A 17,471-nucleotide genomic window follows, 5' to 3' on the forward strand; every position below is an offset into this window, starting at 1 on the left:
CTCCTGTACCATCGTCTCTAGGCGTTGACTATGTGTCAGACTTCTTGTCTCCTGTGGCCTTGCAAAGGATGGGCTAAAAAAGTGGTGAAATGATTCCGCAAAATTGATGTTACCAGCAGATACTGTGGTTCTGTTACGGTTTGAGTGCTGAACACTTGACGGTCCCACGGTTGGCAAGTTGGAACTGTGAGATTCACTACGTGCACCACTGGTATTTTGTGGAAAAGCACATGTAAGATTCTGCAACAGTCTCTGCTGATACTCCTGCATGCGTGCATCCCTTTCTATGGCAGGAATAATTTCTGCAAATTTACTTTTGTACCGGGGATCTAACAGTGTGGCAACCCAGTAGTCAGGATTATTTCTAATTCTCACAATTCGAGGGTCATGTTGCAGGTAGTGCAGCAAGAAGGCACTCATGTGTGTTGCGCATCCAGGAGCACCAAGTCCCTGTTGTGTTGGTGGCGAGGTAACAATCATGCTTCCTTCCTCTGTCCTCTCCCCCCAACCTCGCACAACAGAAATGTGATCAAGGTCTCCCTCATCTGATGAGTCTTCCATCAGTTCGTCCTCCACTTCTTCCTGGGCTCCTGCACCTTCCTCACTAGTTTGGCTGCTACCATGCGCCCTGGTAAAACCATCTCCCCCACCCTCACATGCCTGCCGCCTTGGTGCTGCCGACCGTCTGGACCTTGCAGATGTTAGCCCTTCCGCATACAACTCCTCCTCCTCTACTTCCTCCACCTCCTCTTGTGCCACCACTTGACTCCGAATTCTGTTTAACATGTGCTCCAGCATGTAAATCACCGGAATAGTCATGCTGATAATGGCATCGTCAGCACTAAACATCTTCGTCGCCATTTCAAAACTGTGCAGAAGGGTGCATAGGTCCCTGATCTGAAACCACTCCTCCAGCGTGATTTGCCCCACCTCTGGATCTCGTTGGCCCAGGCTATACGTCAGAACGTATTGCACCAGGGCTTGTCGGTGCTGCCACAGTCGCTGCAACATGTGCAGAGTTGAATTCCACCGGGTAGGCACATCGCATTTTAGCCGGTGAAGTGGCAGGCCCAACGACTTCTGTAGAGATGTAAGTCGCTGAGCTGCGGGATGCGAACGGCGAAAGTGAGCACACAGCGACCGTGCCCTCTGCAGAAGGCCATCTAGTCTGGGATAGTGGGCTAAAAATTGCTGGACAACCAGGTTCAACACGTGAGCCATACAAGGCACGTGTGTGACATTGCCCCGGCGAAGGGCCGCACCCAGGTTTGCAGCATTGTCGCACACGGCCTTCCCTGGTTTCAGGTCCAGTGGAGACAACCATTCATGAAATTGGTTCTCCAGAGCTGACCACAACTCCTCAGCTGTGTGACTCACATTTCCCAGACATTTCAATGTAAAAACCGCCTGATGACGTTGAGCCCTACTGCCAGCATAGTAAGGAGGTGTGCAGGATCCCTTCTGCGCAGTTAGAAAGCTTGTGGCATGACCAGACAGGCTTTGGGTGCAGGTGGAAGACCGAGAGGAGGTTGAGGAGGCAGAAGCAGTGGAGGAACTTTGACATAAAGAGGATTGACGCACAACTCGTGGGGATGGCAAGACTTGGACAGCAGCCCCTTGTCCTGCTGTCACCATAGTTACCCAGTGCCCAGTCAGCGACATGTAACGCCCCTGTCCATGCCTACTCGTCCAAGTGTCTGTGGTGAAATGCACCCTGTCACACACAGAGTTTCTCAAAGAAGCGGTGATGTTGTGTGCGACATGCTGGTGGAGCGCAGGCACACCTTTCTTTGAGAAGTAGTGCCGACTGGGCATCTGGTACTGGGGCACTGCGACGGACATAAGGTCTCGAAAATCCTCTGTGTCCACCAGGCGGAAAGGCAGCATTTCTGTAGCCAAGAACTTGCAGATGGTGAAATTCAACCTCTTAGCTTTCTCATGGCTAGGAGGAAATGGTCTTTTACTTGTCCACATCTGAGGGACCGAGGGCTGGCTATTGTGCTTAGACGGGGTTGATAAGGGTGTCCCCGGCAAACTGCCGGTCTGTGAGGAAGATGCAGGCGGACATGTTAGGTTGCCTTGATCCAAAGGTGGTGCTATCGATGTCGGACAGCGCTCAACACCAGCTGGTGTTACCACCTCCAAAGAAAATGATGACCTGCCAATCACGCTGGCTGTTGCGGGTAAAGAGGTGGCAGGTCTGCGCCCCAAAACAGGTGTGACTGCTGTCCCCCCAGTCACAGAGGATGAAGAGGCCGCGGATGCACAAGATATGGCAGACGGTGGTTGGCCCGGCCGGCTAGGCCGCATTGTAGCACACTGAGCTTCCCACTGCAACTTATGCTTCATGTCCATGTGCCGGTTCATGCATGAAGTACTCAAACTATGTATTTTTTGGCCTCTACTTAGCTTTTGCTGACAAATGTTACAGATAACACGAGTTGGGTCATCTTTATCGATCTGAAAAAATAGCCAGGCTATGCAAGGCTTAGCACCCATGCGACCTGAAGAGCCACCACGACTTGTGGTGAGAGGCAGAGTTGTGTTTGAGGATGCAGTTGTTGACGTGCTTCCAGTACTACGTCTCTGTCCAGGAAGGCGCAACCTGACCTCATCGTCACTAGCATCTTCCTCCACCTCCTCTGCTGACCTCATCTCTTGGCTGACTGTGGGTTGACAGTAAGTGGGATCTCCAACCTCATCATCATCACCCTGTGCGTTATCACACCCGTCGTCCTCAGAGCCAACCTGTTCCTGCCCTGACAAAAAACTAAAGTTGTCGCTCCAATCAGGTATTTGAGTCTTATCATCGTCTTCCTCATTGTCTCCACCAACAGGAGTTACAGTTTGGGAATGAGGGTCTACATTATGGTCAGAACCTTCTGCGTCTGGTCCTGGATCCGACTCATAAAGATTCTGGGCATCAGTGCAGATCATTTCCTCGTCTGGATTCACAGAAGCGCTGGAGTCGACCTCTGATTCCCAGGCTATAGTATGAGTAAACAGCTCTGCAGACTCAACCATCTGTTCTACCTCATACTCAGACGGGCAGCTGGAGATTTGGGAGCTGTGAGGAAGCAAGTGCGATTGGGGTGACACCTTTGAGGACTGGAGTATTTGTGATGTTGAAGTTGATGTGGAGGAGAGCCCACTTAAAGGAGCACTTGATATCCGTTGAAGCACCTGCTGTTTTTGTGCCTCATCTGGAATTTGTAGCGATTGGCGTGGCCGTAAGAAAGGGATCTTATCACATTGTCCGCTAAAAGAAGTAGACATTTTAGTTTGGCTGGAAGATGGTCTTTCTTCTGCAGATGTTACTGTTGCTTTAACACCTACCCCACGGACACAACCTTTTTTCCCCTTCCCAACACGCCTATTCCCCTTTCCACCAGCAGCAGGCCTTTTTCCACTCATTTTGGTGGTTAACTAATTAACAACTCTGGAGTTGTTTGCACAAAAAAACAATGGATGGGAACTGAGCAGAGCTGAGTGGCCAAACTGTGGTATTAGGCCAAAACTATTGGCTGGGTTAGATGCAGAAAAAAATTATATTCAATTTGCAACCTGATGGAGGTCAGTATAGATGGACTAATAGAGAAAGTCCCACACACTGCTAGAAGGCCAAATATTTTTTCAGAGCTAGATGCAGAAAAAAATATATTCAGTTTGCAACCTGATGGAGGTCTGTATAGATGGATTAATAGAACAAGTCCCACACACAGCTAGAAGCCCAATATTTTTTCAGAGGTAGATGCAGAAAAAAATATATTCAGTTTGCAACCTGATGGAGGTCAGTATAGATGGACTAATACAACAAGTCCCACACACAGCTAGAAGCCCAATATTTTTTCAGAGGTAGATGCAGAAAAAAATATATTCAGTTTGCAACCTGATGGAGGTCTGTATAGATGGATTAATAGAACAAGTCCCACACACAGCTAGAAGCCCAATATTTTTTCAGAGGTAGATGCAGAAAAAAATATATTCAGTTTGCAACCTGATGGGGGTAGTATAGATGGACTAATACAACAAGTCCCACATACAGCTAGAAGCCCAATATTTTTTCAGAGGTAGATGCAGAAAAAAATATATTCAGTTTGCAACCTGATGGAGGTCTGTATAGATGGATTAATAGAACAAGTCCCACACACAGCTAGAAGCCCAATATTTTTTCAGAGGTAGATGCAGAAAAAAATATATTCAGTTTGCAACCTGATGGAGATCTGTATAGATGGATTAAAAGAACAAGTCCCACACACAGCTAGAAGCCCAATATTTTTTCAGAGGTAGATGCAGAAAAAAATATATTCAGTTTGCAACCTGATGGAGGTCAGTATAGATGGACTAATACAACAAGTCCCACACACAGCTAGAAGCCCAATATTTTTTCAGAGGTAGATGCAGAAAAAAATATATTCAGTTTGCAACCTGATGGAGGTCTGTATAGATGGACTAATACAACAAGTCCCACACACAGCTAGAAGCCCAATATTTTTTCAGAGGTAGATGCAGAAAAAAATATATTCAGTTAGCAACCTGATGGAGGTCAGTATAGATGGACTAATACAACAAGTCCCACACACAGCTAGAAGCCCAATATTTTTTCAGAGGTAGATGCAGAAAAAAATATATTCAGTTTGCAACCTGATGGAGGTCAGTATAGATGGACTAATAGAACAAGTCCCACACACAGCTAGAAGCCCAATATTTTTTCAGAGGTAGATGAAGAAAAAAATATATGCAGTTTGCAACCTGATGGAGGTCAGTATAGATGGACTAGTACAACAAGTCCCACACACAGCTAGAAGCCCAATATTTTTTCAGAGCTAGATGCAGAAAAAAATTATATTCAATTTGCAACCTGATGGAGGTCAGTATAGATGGACTAATAGAATGATGCTATGCCGAAAAGATTTTACTTCACTAGGTGCAGTAAAAAAATTGGTATTCTATACACAGGTGGTATATCTTGCAACACAGATAGGCTACTCCACTGACTAACACACTCTGCAATAGGCCAAAAAGGATTAGCTTTGCTAGATTCAGCCAAATGCTGTGAAAAAAACTTGCACAGCACTGGCACAGACCTGCCTGGCAAAAACTGATAGGAACTGATGTAACCTAGTCCTGAAAAGGACTCCAATTACAATTAGTCTTTACTCCCACAATCTATCTATTTAAGAGCACAGACCTGCCTGATAAAAGTCGTAGGAAATGCTGTAACCTAGTCCTTAAAAGGACTGCAATCACAACTATTCCCTACTCCCAAGCTATCTGTAGATTTGTGCGAAAATTGGCTTGAAATTAACAAGGTATAGCGCACACAGCAACAGCGGTGCCGTCTAACACGCAGCTGCAGCAGTGAGAAAATGGTGGCGACGGGGAAAATGGCTTGGTCTTATAGGGCAAGGACATGTGACATACACTGCCAGTGACACATGCCCTTGCTTGTGTGAAAAAAAGCACTTCGCTCCGTGTGTGCGCTGCTGATAGGCTGACAGATTGCACCTCCCCACTGCAAATGCGGGAAAGAGAAAAAAGAAATGGAGATCTTCATTGTTCCTGCAGAGATCCATCCCCTGCCCCTCCCCCCGCCCCGCTGTACACTCAAACTGCGTATTAACATTAATTTTCATCATTACTGAGAAAAAATCCAGTTATGATTTTGGTGCACGAACAGTTATCGAACATAACCTCGAACAGCCGAATTTTTCTCAAATTGTTCGTGTTCGCCGAACGGCTCGAACACCGCCCAAAACAGCTCGAATTTGAGATTGGCGAACAGTTCGAGTAGAACAACGCTCATCTCTATTTATAAGGCAAGAAATCCCACTTATTAAACCTGACAGGGCACACCTGTGAAGTGAAAACCATTTCCGGTGACTACCTCTTCAAGCTCATCAAGAGAATTACAAGAGTGTGCAAAGCAGTCATCAAAGCAAAAGGTGGCTACTTTGAAGAACCTAGAATATAAGACATATTTTCAGTTGTTTCACACTTTTTTGTTAAGTATATAATTCCACATGTGTTAATTCATAGTTTTGATGCCTTCAGTGTGAATGTACAATTTTCATAGTCATGAAAATACAGAAACATCTGTAAATGAGATGGTGTGTCCAAACTTTTGGTCTGTACTATATATATATATATATATATATATATATACAGCATATATATATTTATATATATATATATATATATATATATATAAAACGCATAACCTTATTCACACTATATTGCAACGCAATTGGTGACTTCAGAGATAGGAACGTGACAGTACAGTCCACCACTCTTACATATAATCAGTAGGGCTAAAATCACTAGTGCCCTCACTGATCCCAACAGCAGGTATCCGAAAGTCACTTGTATGAATGGAGTGGTAGTGTGCATGTATGATCACTGCTCTATTCACTTCGCACTGACAGAATGCCTATCCCTATCAGCTCCATAGAGGATAACAGCGCAGAGCACACATACACAATACTGCTTCATTCACATAGGTGATGAATGTATTTAGCGGGACAACTCCTGTCGTGGGGTTGTCCACATTTTAAAAATTTTTTCCCATGTCCTAAACACAAACTGGGCTTCACTTACACTCCCAGGGTACAGAGTTATGTCTTTGCCTCTACCCAAACCTCTGTTGTTTGGCTGCATTGGTGACGTCACGTCGACAGCACCTCAGCCAATCACTAAGAGCAACCCAGTGATTCAGTTGTCTTTATTGGAAAGAAGACTACACCTTTAAATAGGGGATTCAGAAAAAAGTTTTTTTTAAAGAGCATCTTTGTCTCTGTTCGATCGCGCCCATCCTGCAGGAATATGTATACTATTAGAAAGCGCTTAAAAAGACATTAGGGAGAGGAATCCATAGCTGTCCTCAAGCTAAGTCTGACCATGGCATTATTATTCATGGCCACTTACCCTGGATTACATCTCCATTGAATCCCACATCCTCCATTATAAACCACTGTTATTTCCGCATTTAAAAGGCTACATAAAGTGCTAAGCGCTCACACCTTGAAAATACTCTCCTGTCTCCATTTATCTCTATGTGTTGACATCTATAAGTAATGTAGAAAACATCATACAATACGACTACTGGGACTGCATTGCTTGTTAGCAGGGAAACACTGTTTTCCAACTTAAAGGAACCTATTGTTGATATCAGGTATTTATGGTAAATGTATATTTTACATAACATTTTATATATTTATTTATTTTATATATTATGATCTATATTAAAAATAAATAAATGTTGTAATCTTCACATGGACGCTAAGCCTAAGATTCATTAGACTACTACTTACAGTTTGTCACATGAACATTAGTAGCATTAGGCTGATTTAGACCCCAGTGAATTGTATTGAAATAATGAGCATGCTATCATCAGGTCAAAGGTCATTGTGAAAGGAGGGGGAGGAGGTGAGCTGTGATCATTGCCTATTGTCGATGATGGATCTTGCATTATTTTCTGTATATTTTATTGTAATCAAGGATGTGCTGAAATGAGACTGCTGAAAAGTGAACAGGAAATGTGAGTCTAGTATAATGTCAGTGTGAAAATAGCCATTGTAAAAAAAAATTATCAAATTAAAAAAATACATTTAGAATCAAACCTGATTTAACCCCTTAGTGATGCACATGTCCGGGGACCACCAATTTATGGAGCAGTCTCAAGAGCCGAGCCTGCTCCATACAATGTTGGGTCCATCTGTATTACATAGTAGTCACCTGAGAGTAACCAATGCGATTGGTGCCAGCTCTGATCACATCTGTTTAACCTCTTAAATTCATGCATGAGTCTTCCAAGATGGCCATCAGCCCATTGGCCCCTGTGTGATGGGATCGCAGGGTGCTGATGGGTTGCCAAGTCAGCCTTCTGAAGGCCTCCATGTCTGCCTTGGCTATTATTTTTACATACAGCTATTATTCCTATAAGGCTTATGACTGGACTCGTAAGAGACCAGTAATTTTTTAATATCAAAACAAATCTACAATTAATACTGTAATAATACACCTGTTAAATCGCCTGCAGCAGAATAGTATTCTCATTCCACCAGAGAATTATGTGATCAAATACTAATAATAAACTATTAGGGATCCCTGACGAAGGAGAGCGAGCTTCTCAGAAATGTGTTGGATCTTTGGTCGTGTGCTGCGCACCGCCTTACCTTGTTGTGACGTCCCAGCAAGGATCTCACAGCTCCATTCTTTGTAGGACGCTATTAGTGGAGAGTGCCACCATCCTAGGCACTATCCACATGCACTCTGTGGCCTGCACGGCAGATATACAAGCCATAGATATCATCACTAACAGCGATACATTTGGACATACAAATTGGTCATGAACAGTTTGGCTAATTCTTTGATTTATGTTAATTCTATATGAATTTGCATAAAGACTTTATGGATTATTTTTTCACTATGCGCGAATGGTTTATTACTAACATCGGTAATTTTGTAAGACACTGCAGTACTATGGTATTAAAGTGTATTGTATAGGCGATCAAGCGATTGCAGGTTCAAGTCCCCTAAGGAGACTTTAAGAAGTACAGAAGACAATTAAAAATATTGATAAAATATACATATCTAAAAAAATATATCAAATATTTTTTTTATATATAACCCCTCCTCAAAACAAATATTATAATTTAAATCACTCCCTTTTCCCTATATGTGAATATAGTGATAGATCTGTCAGTCTAAAGGAGCGTGTTGGGGAAAATGGAGAAGTAAACGGGACCTGACTTGGATTAGTCATCTGAGACGCCTTGTTCATGTCCTATATTCTCTGACATGCCGCGGTATTTCAACGTAAACCATACGTGGCTACAATGACACAACCAGTGTCTGATTTTTGCTGCCCGTGGTTCCAAGATATTGGCGTCAATTCTCCCCTTTGATGTGGATATGGATCCCAAGATGACACATTCTGCCTATGTGTTATACTCAGTGTCAAGCCAAGTGGATTCACTTGACCTAGGTACAAGAGGAGCGCCGCCTGGGTAATTTCCCCAGTATTACAGGAGGGATTTCTCCACTTTCAAAGAGTAGATAAAGGTAGCAGTCACAAAAGAGTAGAAGCCAGATACTGTGCCTGACATGTGTCCCTGAGACATAGATAGAAGTCTTTCCGTAGAAGGTAAGTGGTAGATCATGCAAGAGGAAGGTCGTTGTGTCGTTGCACATGGGGGCTCATTGTGGCTGTCAGGGAGGGCATTCTGGTTGTGATGGGGATATTATGGCTGTTGAATGGTCTTTGGCTTGCATAAGGAGCACTGTGGCTTTTATGATGGCATTATAGCTGACATAGATGCATTGAGATTAATATGACTGTCAAGGGGCATTATGCAGGGTTGCCAACCGTCCAGAAATTCCAGGACAATCCATAAAAATAGAGCACTTTTTTTGTCTGACTGTAAAATAAATTTCAGGCTTCCATGATTTTTTTTGAAGCTGTAGAAATGTATACAGATTATGGGAAATCTATATGGGATGGAAAAGCATCATATGATGGCTCCAAACTCTGCGGAGGTGCATCATAGCTGGGAAAAGCTCTCATGCTGATCTGGGCTGGACACAAAACACTTGGAAAGTGAAGAACCACAAGCAGTAATGACATCTCCCTTCACTACAAGCAATTTACTTACTATGGTTTGGTCCTTATGTTAGCAGCATCACCTCTTACCCTAGTCTCCCTTTTTGCGCACCATCCCAGTTACCCAGCGCTCCACGGTTCCTTAAGTATTGGTCATTGCTAATTATGTGTGCCTGTATATGGTATGTACGGTATATAATTCAAAATGTTACACATTGTATTCATTATTGCTAACCCATTAAATTCTCTAAGTGTCAACAAAATGCACAGGGAATTAATCTTATTCTAGACATGCAGATCGAAATTGACGGACAGACTGTATAGATTTCTTGAAATGCAATGTAATTACAAGTGGCAATTTGGCAAGAGCATTCAGTAAAGTAATTCCTGCGGAGACTGTTATCTTTCTTCCCTGTGGCACATCTGTCCACAGACAAGAAAAATTGCATCATTTCTTCATTTAGTTTTATTCTTTCCTTGAAAGCCATCTTGGCTTATTTGTACTCTGCATTTATAGCCACTGGACTGCATCAGCTTAAAAATTCAAGGCAAGACCATTCATTATTACTATTGGCTCGAAATCTTCCTAAAGATAAGAAAATTTGTTAATGGCATCCAATCAGTGGCTTCTTCTTCGGCGGGTACATGACAGATGACTGTGTGAACTGCGTCCCCTTCTCCCAGTGACTGCCCTTACACCACATTTCTGCCTTCGATATTTGTGGACTTGGGATATTTTAAAAGGAATACAGACCAAAATAGAAAATCTTTCCCTGGAGATGAAAAAAGAGGGTTTCACAGGGAAACGAGAGAGAAGGCGAATGATGAAAACTTCCTCTAACAGGATTCCTGTTTAATTTTCCTTCTGAATTAAATATGTCATTAGTCATTGAGCTGTGAGCAGTAGGATTATGTCCGTTCAGGATTTATTACGGCAAGGCTTTGACATTTAGTTTAGCATACAATGGGAGCATACCAACGGCAAGTATTATTAGCACAGAAAATACTGAATTTCCTGCTCGTACAGTCAAACAGGACTTCGATGTCTGTGTCACTCTGTTCTCTTAAAGGAGCGCAACAGATATAAAATGAAACAACGAAGCAAAGGCATGGGCGCTTTGCTCCAAATGAAAAGCTCAAAAGTGCAAAATACTGTAAACTACGCTTTTCCATATTACTGGATGCACAAACAAGTTTATTTTTTAGCAGTTAACAAAATCCAAATTGAATGAACAAAATAAAAATCTAGATCCAATAAATATTTGGTGTCATCGCCCTTTGCCTTCAAAACAGAATCAATTCTTCTAGATTCACTTGCACACAGTTTTTGAAGGAACTCGGCAGGCAGGTTGTTCCAAACATCTTGGAGAGCTAACCACAGATCTTCTGTGGATGTCGCTTGTGCAAATCCTTCTGTCTGTTCATGTAATCGCAGGCAGGGCCGACAATATTGGGATTAGGGCTTTGTGGGGCCGCATCATCACTTCCAGGACTCCTTGTTCTTCTTTACACTGAAGATAGTTCTTAAGTAGTAATGAGCGAGTAGTGACTCGCCCGAGCATCACAGTGCTCAAGATGATCATTACTCGGCGAGTATTTTTTTAATATTTTGCGCTCTTTAGAGAGCCAATTAACATGCAGGGATTGCCTGCCACTCATTGTAATGCTGTAGCCATGTTGGTAGTGGCATTACAGTGATTGGCTGGCCGCACAGCGTCATTGGGTCTATATTAGACCTGGGACCCTATGCTCATCACAGTCTACCCCGGAAATAGGCAGAGTAGGGAGAGCTGCGGGTGAGCAAGGGAGAGAATTTTACCTGCGTTTTGGCAGTAATTCCACACCAATTTTATTTATTTCAACTGAACCAACAGTCCTTTAAGGGCTCATTCTGATGAATATAATTAGGAAAAGTTTGTGGAGAGATAGTGTAGTACAGGATTGGGTTCATTGCACGTTCTTTCTGCTGCTGGAACTCCTATCAATAGCCCTAGTTCTCAGGGATAATAATATTCTTTTTGCTCTTAATCCTGCTAATTTTTGTGAAAGCAAAATAATGCACAATTTATACTGGTTCATTTGTTTGTATACAGCATACAGCCAGAGTTGGTTGATTTCAATAGCATTGCTGTAATGTGCAAGCAGAGAAACTTGTCCATCTGAGGTGGTCAAATTTTACTGTGGTAATAATCCTGAAATTTTTTTGAAGCTGCGAAATATTATACTCCATTTAAAGTGTGCCAGTTGTGCGTTGAAAATATATATCGATACTTGGCCGGTAACCAATAGCATTGCTATAGTGCTACTGCAGTGTAACAAGTCCATCTGAGGTTGGCAAATATAACTGTGATAATAATCCTGAAATTTTTTTGAAGCAGCAGAATATTATACGCCATTTAAACTGTGACAGTTATGCATTCTCCAATGTGGCCAACAGGGTTAGGGAGATCCTCAAAAACCATTGGCCTAGTTTGCTTATGGATGCAGACATCAGAGAGGCAGTAGGTCCCTTTCCACAGATTACTTTTTGCCAGGGCAGGTCACTTAGAGATAGGCTGGTCCACAGCCATTTTAAGGAGACCCCTGATCCATCATGGTTGGGGAACCAAGCCAAGGGCTGCTACAGTTGTGGCAGTTGTAGTGCTTGTGAGTCAGTGACAAAGGGCAGGACGTTCAGTTGCAATGTGACCATGAAGGACTACACTATACGACAATTCATCAGCTGTCGCACCACTGGAGTGATATACAAGGCCACATGCCTTTGTGGCATTGAATATGTGGGCAAGACAAAACGTGAGTTCCGAAGAAGAATCAGAGAGCATATACGTGATATTATAAATAAGCGTGACACTCCAATTGCAAATCATGTTAATGGAGCACACAATGGAGATACCAGGTACATCCAGCTTATGGGTATTACTAGGATTAAACCTCCTGATAGAGGAGGTAACTGGGATCAAAAGATCCTACAGAGAGAATGCAAATGGATCTTCTGGTTAAAAACACTGCAACCACATGGTTTTAATGAGCAACTATCTTTCATTCTTTTTCTTTAGTGAGAGGGCTTTAATAGGGATTAGCTAGTCTAGGGTCAGCCACCGTTGAGTGGGGGAGCCAATCTCGTTTACCCCCTTAGGGTGCCAACCTACGCGACAGGCAGGGCCAGTATTTAGATTAGCTTTTCGCTAGAGCCATGTTAGTCCCTTTCTATTCCCTCTTCCCTTATTTCCGACCTTGTCCTTCTACCCTTTTTACCCCTCACTCAGTTTGGGTCCGTGCGAGCTCGGGGGCCCCCACAATGTGTTACTTTGTGATTTCATATTGCTTCATATTTTGAGGTTACTCATAGCATATTATATGTATTCTTGGACTTTGGTGATCCTTACGTTTTTGTATTTATCTTATTACCGTGACTAGGCACTGCACTTTACTCTGTGGCATGTGATCCGTTATGATCTCACGTATATTTGGATGTGAGCTCGATAGATCACATTAGTAGTGATGCAGATATATCAAAAGGAGCCCTGCATCTGGAGTGTCATTGTGGAGGGCGTGGGTTAGTGAACACGCCCCCCTGCCAGCGCGAGGTATGAATAAGGAAATCTGTTGATTACTGTCTGCGAATGCGCAGAAGCTATGCACTCCACTTGTGGTCCATCGACTGGATATTGTCTCATGCCCGGCGTCGGTATGGGCTGCGCACAGGATATTGCATCATACCCGGAAGCACGCCGCTTGCAGCACATGCATAAATTGCACTATGGTCACTTTTAGTGATCATGTCGGCCTTCCTATTTATCTAAGGAGATGGGGGCATAAGTCTGGGCAATGAACTCCCCTGATGATTATAGGGAAACGCGTCGGGAGCCCGCCACCAATGGAGAATCAGATAAGTTGATTGTATATATCCTATGAGTGGATGCTACTCCTTCCATACCACAATGTATGGTGGAATGATTCATATGTGGTTTTGTGTGTAGTCAAACCACAATTGATATGGTTTGCCTCAAATCTTATATTTGTCTGGCTGATTCACAATGTACTAATTTAGCCTGTCGGTCCCGTATGGCCATATTTGGAGTGTAGATCCCGCATATTGAACTTGGCATTGCCTGCGTTCTACATTTTGGTGGAATCCTGCTAATTTTGTTATGATCTGTGTGTAGAGGTTATCTTAATTAAGACTTTACCATCTCACCTTTATGAGGTGGGCATATTTGCAATATAGGATCATACTTGGATAGGGCCTTTTTTGCCCCATTCAATTTGGGACTATCTAGCCCTATTGGTATATATTTATACCTGTTTTAGTACTATATAGTATATTTTATACATGTGGTGCACGGATTGCACTTTGGGTCTTATTTTAATATTTCAAATAAAGTTTATTAGCTTTACCCCTCTGCTACTATTTGCTTTTTTAAAGACTGTCCAGTTGACCCCAAAAAGGTCATTTGCAACATCTGCCATGCCAGCATCAGCAGGGGCAGCACAACTACCAACCTCATCACCACCAGCATGCTCAGGCACATGACAGCAAAGCACCCGACTAGTTGGGCTGAATGCCAGGGCCCAGAAACAGTGTCTGCGGGTGACACCACTGCCTCTTCTCCTGTTGTACGTGCACGCCAATCCCTTGTCCATGATGTGGGCGAAGATGCCTTCCACCCTGCACCTGTCGTTGGACACTTGCAACCACTGTCAGCAACCACATCCATGTCCTTGTCTCAGTGCAGCATTCCGTTGTCCCTACCACAGTCCTTGGAACGCAAGCGCAAATATGCAGCCACCCACCCACATGCCACAATGCTACATGGCCACAATTCCGGACAGTTTGTATTGAAAATGTTGCAGCTAAGGCTTGCGTGGCGCCCCTGCGGGTTCAGTCACCACAGTGGTACTGCATCTCACCCAGAGGTGTGGTATCTCACTCTCAGGTAAGGATGGAGTACTGCCCGGGACCCAAACACCTGCATCCAACACATTCCACTTCAGTAGGGGCAGGGCAAGATTGCTCCTAAGGGAGAGCACAGTCCCTGGTCCCTAGCTGGAGGGTGGAACTATGTAATGGGTGTGGGTGGAAGACGTAGTTTAGGGGAGCACAGGCAGAAGGAGGATATAAAAGGGGGAACCATCTTGGAAGTGAGGGCTTAGTCTGAGGAAAAGGAGTGGGAGCAGGAGCTCTGCACGAACTCTGCTCAGGGAGGAGTGGGCCTGAGTGAGAGAGGCCCAGAAGGTCAGACTGAAGAGTAGAGGAGCAGGAAGGAAGGCTCCAGAAGGAAAGAGAGGATCCTAGGGGTATGGGCCGTGCTGGAGGCCACCCGTATGCCCGAATCTACCAGGAGTGGAAGGATCAGGCCGCAAAGGGAACCAGCCCCTAACTAGTGAGAATTGCAATATTCAACTAGAAACCAGAGGCTTCTACATTTTCAGGGTGTAGTTGCCACAGCCGCAATTAATCACCAAAAAGGTAGCCAAACAAGATCCAGGGAACTTCATGTTGCCCGCCAAGATCTACGGTTACCGGCTTGGGACACTGTTTGCGATAATGTTCATGACGCCACCTGTGATATGCGGCTATATGGGGCCGCCCCTGCGGTGCAGATCCTCTGGAGCTGATGGTGACGCAGCAGAGTTGGTTCAGCTCTCCACAGGCAAAGCTAAGCTCCAGGGCAGGAAATAGTGATGTTATGAGGTAGATGTTGCTGGTGCTATGTAGTGCAGGCCTGGTGATGGTGCAGCAATAATTCTAGGACACAGTGGGGTGCAGTCTTCAGATTTTACTCACAGTTGTTCAAGACTCCAGGTTACCAGCGCCAGTGTGTAACCTCCCACGTCGTCCTGCGTTCACCAAGGAAGGGGTTCAGCAATCTCTCAAGTATCTCAGGAGTACTTAAACGGAACCCCGTTCTATGTAGTGAGAATTGCAATATTCAACTAGAAACCAGAGGCTTCTACATTTTCAGGGTGTAGTTGCCACAGCCGCAATTAATCACCAAAAAGGTAGCCACACAAGATCCAGGGAACTTCATGTTGCTCGCCAAGATCTGCGGTTACTGGCTTGGGACACTGTTTGCGAGGCGAAGGGCAGGAGGGCGAGAGCCAGCGCAGGAAGACGACCAGGAGGGACACACAGAAAGGGGTCCCGCTAAGTGCTCTTGAATTACCTGAGGGTTTGCTGAACCCCTCCCTGAGTAAACACCAGACGACGTAGGTGGTTATGAACTGCAGTTGTAACCAAGAGCAACGTGAGAATCGTGAGTAAAAACCCTGAAGACTGCACCCCACTGTCTCTGTGAACCATTGCTGCGCCATCATCCCCTGCACCACACTGCACAACCACAGTTACTTCATCATCTACCATCACCGCACCGCCCTGGAGCTTAGCTCTACCTGTGGAGAGCTGAACCAACTCTGCTGCATTAACATCAGCTCCAGAGGACCTGCTCCGCAGCGTCGGCTCCATATAGCCGCATACCACAGGTGGCGTCACGAACATTTCATAAAAACTATAATCCCCTTTCCCAAATCCCCCTTTTATTGACCGCCCTGGCTCACGGACCGGGTCACCGCCCCTGTGACATCTCCCCTAGCAACAACCGGCCCTTCTGAGGCCCTTCACTACGCCTCTTCAAAGGGGTATTGGAGTGCCTCCTTATTTTTGGCAGCCCTTGCACTTACTGCATATGCATTACCAGTCATGCAGACCCACTCCTTAATAATTTTTACTACAATTTTTCTGAGGCCCTTCACTATGTCTCTTCAAAGGGGTGTTGGAATGCATCCTAATTTTTGGCAGCCCTTGCACTTACTGCATACACATTAACAGTCTAAGAGACCCACTGATTAGTAATTTTTAATAAAAATTTTCTGAGGCCCTTCACTACATCACTTCAAATGGGTATTGCAGTGCCTCCTAATTTTGGCAGCCCTTGCACTTACTGCATACGCATTAACAGTCTAGGAGACCCACTTTTTAATAATTTTTACTAAAAATTTTCTTAGGCCCTTCACTACGTCTCTTCAAAGGGGTATTGGAGTGCCTCCTAATTTTTGGCAGCCCTTGCACTTACTGAATACCAGTCCAGGAAATCTACTCCTTAATAATAGGAAAACTTTTTTTTGGTGAGGCCGATTCAAATCGATTCTATATTCTACAATATTTCCTCTCTTATCTGCAATTCATCTGCGGTGAGCTATCGCACAAGGGATAGCGTATTTCAGACATCTAGTGCTGCTGCAACCGAAAAAAAACAAGAAAAAAAGTCTATTCTATTCCCTATTAATACCGCTGCTAGCTGCATTTAGTATAGGGATAGGTGCTAGGTGGTATCATCTGCTGGAAATGAGTGTTCATTCTGCTCACATACATCTCTTCCACAGTCCATAATAACTAGATTTATTTTTTCCATACACTCATTGACTGATTCATAATTTTTATGGTGATCTGTACTCAGAAATTTATCAAAGTTTGTTGAAATTCATCAAAGTTTTTTGAAATTCATTTAAGTTGACAAAACTTCATCAAAGTTGACAGAAATTTATCATAGTTGACATAAATTCATCGAAGTTGACAGAAATTTTTCAAATTTGACAAAAATTCATCAAAGTTAACAAAATTTAACGATTTAATGTGTCCATTTGCAGTTTCTCTGTAGCTTCTGTATGTAAAAGGTAGTGGTGGGAGACTTGACACTACTAGAGCTGAAATTACTACTTCAGAGCTCTCCAGTGCTTTGTTTACATCCATTTCTGCGTGCTTCTTGAAGTATGTTTGGAGTCATTGTCCTGCTGGAAGACCCACGACCTAGGATGCAAACCCAGCTTTCTGGCACTGGGCACTACATTGCGACTCAAAATCCTTTGGGAA

This window comes from Phyllobates terribilis, unplaced genomic scaffold (genome assembly GCF_046119375.1).
Source record: "Phyllobates terribilis strain yellow unplaced genomic scaffold, ASM4611937v1 Scaffold_4__5_contigs__length_816908805, whole genome shotgun sequence".
In the NCBI taxonomy this organism is placed as follows: Eukaryota; Metazoa; Chordata; class Amphibia; order Anura; family Dendrobatidae; genus Phyllobates; species Phyllobates terribilis.